We start from the raw sequence: 5083 nt of genomic DNA on the forward strand, positions 1-5083 counted from the left end.
CACTTGTTACATCAGCCTGTCCATACTTTCAGCAATTATGTTGACCTGGCTGTATGACTAAATTGCACTGTAAGAGATACAGTACACCTTTTTGAGTGTATTTTTCTTTTCTAGTTTAAAGGGTCACATGAATCTTAACCACCAATATGAGATTGAGTCACTGAAAACAAACAATGATAAACCAAAGTTTTTCAACCCATCAGTCTGTGTTGTCTAGTTCACTTTTGCTTACACAAGACATCATGAAGGCCGTAGCTTATACTGTATGGAGGCTGTCACGTTTTAGTGGAAAAAAATGGATCTCTGTATTGTTGGTTTCAAACAATTGTTTTGAGGTTGATGGTGTCAGATTCCACCAGTGCAGTGAAAACATGACTCAGATAGTCCATTTTTATCCATCCAGTTCCATGTTTTTTCATAATATTAGGAGTAGATTTAAATTTTCCATCTTTGGTAATTAGATAATTGGCCGATGGGGCAGCAGTCACCTTTAATAAGTTGCTAATGTATATTGTTTAGTCACTGTCACATTTGCACACACCTACTGTAATTTTGGGTTTGTATGTGTAATGTGCTGGAAGAGTTTATATACTTACTCTGTTCGGACTCAAGGCTTGAAAGTCTCATCCACACTTTAAGGAAATGTGTGGGATATTGCCTCTGTAATAAAATAATCAAACTCCCTTCAGGCTCTGGTTCAAATTTTCTCCTTGGTAGCTTGACAGGCTTTATGTGTTTATGTGTTTATGTTCAACATGTGCTTATGACAGGCAATTAGGGAGTCATCTGAGGGCAAGTCATACTGCAATGATAAGAATGCTTTATGCCCTCTCTATTGCACATTTAATCAGAATATATGGTTTTCCTGCAATAAATTACAAGGCATAATCCATGAAAGAGCTGACAAAGCTTACAAATCATATACTGTAGAATGTAAATGTAAACATTGCATACATCAAGAGCTTTTCGGCTGTGTTTGATAGTCGGACTGTAATCTGTAGAGTGATTGTTCTCTTGGATGCCCTCTGCTTGTTGAACACAAAAAAACAGAGAGAGAAATAGGGGAGTGGCTTTTGCATCAATATGTAATTAGTTGTGGACATGAAATACATTTTGGGAAGTTGACACATCCTGTGGTGTTACATGCTCTACTCCATTTTAACATTTTGCTAATTCTTTTATAATTACTGTACATTAGGGCTGCAACGGTACACAAAATTCACGGTTTGGTACATACCTCGGTTTTGGGGTCACGGTTCGGTATGGTTTCGGTACAGCAGCGAAAACAAAGAATCTGTCTTTAAATTATTTATTTTGAAAACACAGTGGCTGGTGGGCAACAATTCTTATGCCGTGTTCACACATCCTCCGTGAGCGGATAGTTTAGTCGTTGAGCCTATTTTTGCCACATGGCTCACGCTGAGCTCAGCGGATCTGGGTGCAGTACAACACTAAAATAATCAGGAGATTAAAGAAAACACACAAAAGCAATCAAAATTATTCAAACCGAACCTATAATACACTACAGTTTATATGTCTGCATGCAAGTAAACTGAATAAAATAACTTAATAAAGGAAAGAATGAATAAACTGCTATACATTTGCCATTCTGTGTATATAGGTGTACAGTATAGACACAACATTAACCAATCACAACCAAGTGTGCTGATAAAGATGTGAAGTGCACGTGACTGCCCGCTTTTGTCCTTGAAGCAGCAGTAACCTCAGTTTATTATGACTTTATTAAACAAAAAATTTGGCGTAGGACCCCATAGATAACTTTATTTCCTACGCAGAGGCGCTGCTGTTTCTCGTGGAAGAGATGTGGCCAATGTGAACATCCAATACAAATGCCCCGCTCACGCGCCGCTCGCGATTCGCTCACGTTTTTTTGAAGGCTCATTTAAACATGAATGCACTATTTCTTCAACGAAATTACAATACAAAACTTAAGAGCCTCTTATATACTCACACTATATAAAAACATATATAAAAATAAAAGGAAAAAAGTGCAATTATAATAATTGTAACAACATTAAGACATTAGCAGTGCAGATTTCTGTGATTCTTGCCTTTCAGCTTACCACTTATACTTATCACTCAATTTGTTTTTGTTTTTTCGGGAAAATCTGAATATCCACATTATCAGAGGAGAGGGCGGATCTGTTAGCACTGACAATGTCCCCTGCTGGACAATTACAGCGTGTGCTTGTTTAGAGTGGGCACTACAGAATTGTTAAAATGCGTTCTTGTAGGAACTTTATAATGGGGCTCAAGCACGTTAAGCGGACAACTACTATGTACTTAACCATTGATACAATGTACTTATGTATATACATGTTGTTGCATTGTAATTACATTTAAAGTACATGCATTTTATTACATTTTGTAGTTACACTGTTAACTTTACCCCTAACCCAACCCTTACCCCAAAACCTAACTCTAACCCCTAATCCTAACCCTAACCCTACCCTTATTCCAAAACCTACCTGTACCTCAACCTCAGTAACAGCAAATGTGTGAATTTTGCAGAACAACATGTAGTTACACAGTAAATACATATTTGCTGTCTTGTATGAATTTAATGTTCGTACATAGTAGTTAAGGCCACCTAATATATAGTGTGACCTGTTGATGATTAAATCCTGTGTTCTCGACAACTGAGTATGGTCGCATATCTGCAGCAATAAATACTCCTATGGCGTTCATTATCACTTAAACCCTGTCTGAGCTTGAAGCGAGAGTCTGCTTAAATGCCGTGGCGAGACTAAGGGCCCAAACATACTTCACGTATGTGCACAAACGCAGACACGAGCGTTTCGTAGACGCATGACCAACACGTGGTCCCGTTGTACATAAATTAGCAAGATGTGTCTGCATTCACATACTTACATATTGTATGTTTGGGCCTTTACTTACACAGGCTGTTTATGCTTTTTTAAACCTTATCAGCATGGCCCAGGAATATTAATTAATTGATGTAAAGTTTGGCCTCTAGTCTTCCTAACTGATGTGCTTGGGCGCTAGCCAGAATTACAGTTTGCATGTTTGTTGGGTCCAGTGCCAATGCAAACAGTTGGTGAGACTACTGCTTGGTCTTAAAGTCATTGTTTTACACCACTGGCTACAGTTTGTTTTTTTTTTGGGGGGGGGGGTTCTGGGGACTGAGAAACGTTTAAAAGTTATAATTGTTGCTACACTCCTCTAAAGCATTGTACAGTACAAACCTAAGGATGTAAATGTTTGCAGGCAGATATTGCTGTGAACTACACACTATACTCTTTCCTCAAGTGTGACATCATCGTCATCTCTTAATGTGTCATCCGCCCTGCATTCACACACAAACTCACTAAAGCCATGTTCAAATAGGAGCCAGCGGCCAGTTCTGCAACACTGGATGTAACAATAGCAGTGGCTGTTCTCGATGCATAGAGACGTCGGTGAGTCCTTTCCAGGCAAGTGCGGGAGGCCCCTGGCAAACACACCCCACCCCCATGCACCCCGTCAAAGCCTGGCCAACGCCGACGGGCCTCTCTGATGAGCAATAAAAAGGGGCCGTTGTTGCCGCTGTGGCTGAGGGAAGATGAGATGGACACTGCTGTTTTTCTCCCCCTGTGTCTATCTCCTGACACCCACAGAAGGAAAAAGGCAAAAAGAAGAAAGACAGAGAGGGAAGGAAGCAAAGTGTAGCGTTATAGGGCGTCCCCCCCTCTTCAGTCCCAAAGGAGCATGTAGAGGAGAGGGAGAGGAAAGAAGTGAGAGGGGGCCTGGGCCATGTGATAGGGAGAGCATGCGGGCACGACTCTGCCCTCAGGCAGAGGGAACAGGGTCTGCTGCATGATTAATCTGGCTGAGGGCAGGAGGACCGCCACAGGCCTGCCGCATTAACTCCCCACTCACCCGCTACACACACACACACACACACAAACAAAACACACACACCCACTGAAAATCTGGGTTGATGGCCAGTACGTGAACTAGCGTGTCCACCTGCAGCAGAGGCAGCGTTAGTTTGTTTGAAAAGTGGAGCAAGTCTTTGTTTTTGCCACAGGCTCAGTCGTGCCTCCGTCACATGAGAGGCTGCACGCAGGCAGTCACAGGGATGTTTGTCTATTGACATGCTGCTAAGACCTGGTCACTGGATGCTAAGCTTGTACCTCAGAGCTGATAAGAAGGGCCCAAGATTAAGAATGAGACAAGAAGAGGGCTATCCATCCCTTACAAATAGTAGTACTATGGCACTTTGAAATATACCTTCACTTACAAAAGAGAAACCTCACAGTACCAAAAATGCAGTAGCGCTACTATGGTACATTTACAAAGAATATGGTGGAACCATTGTACGTGTCCAAAAACCATGTTACTACCATGGTACATGTCTAAAAAAAACATGCGACTACCATGGTACAAGTCCAAGAAAAATGCCCAAAATACATGGTACTACCACGTTACATGTCCAAAAAAGATGATACTACCATGGTACATGTCCAATGAATATGCCACTGCCATGGTACAAGTTCAAGAAACATGCCCAAAATACATGGAACTACCATGGTACATACAGTATCCAAAAGACATTGTAGTACCATAGTACATGTCTAAAAAACCATGGTACTACCATAGTATGTCCAAAAAACATGATACTACCATAGTACATGCCCAAAAAACTTGGTAGTACCTAAGTGCATGTCCATGAAAAAATGCCCAAAAACATGGTACTAGCACAGTACATGACCAAAAAACAAGGTACTACCATAGTACATGTACAAAAAACATGATACTACCATGGTATGTCCAAAAACCATGGGACTACCATGGTACATGTCCAAAGAATATGCCACTACCATGGTACAAGTACAAATAAAAAGCCCAAAATACAAGCAACTACCATGGTAAATGTCCAAAAAAATAAAATAAAAAATATAATAGTACCATAGTATATGTCTAAAAAACATGGAACTACCACAGTATGTAAAAAAAAACAAACAAAAAAACACAGGGTACTACCATAGTACATATCCAAATAACATGCTCAAAAAGCAAGGTACTAATGCCATGGAATATGTCCAAGAAACATGTCCAA

Source organism: Myxocyprinus asiaticus, chromosome 40 (assembly GCF_019703515.2).
Source record: "Myxocyprinus asiaticus isolate MX2 ecotype Aquarium Trade chromosome 40, UBuf_Myxa_2, whole genome shotgun sequence".
Taxonomy (NCBI): Eukaryota; Metazoa; Chordata; class Actinopteri; order Cypriniformes; family Catostomidae; genus Myxocyprinus; species Myxocyprinus asiaticus.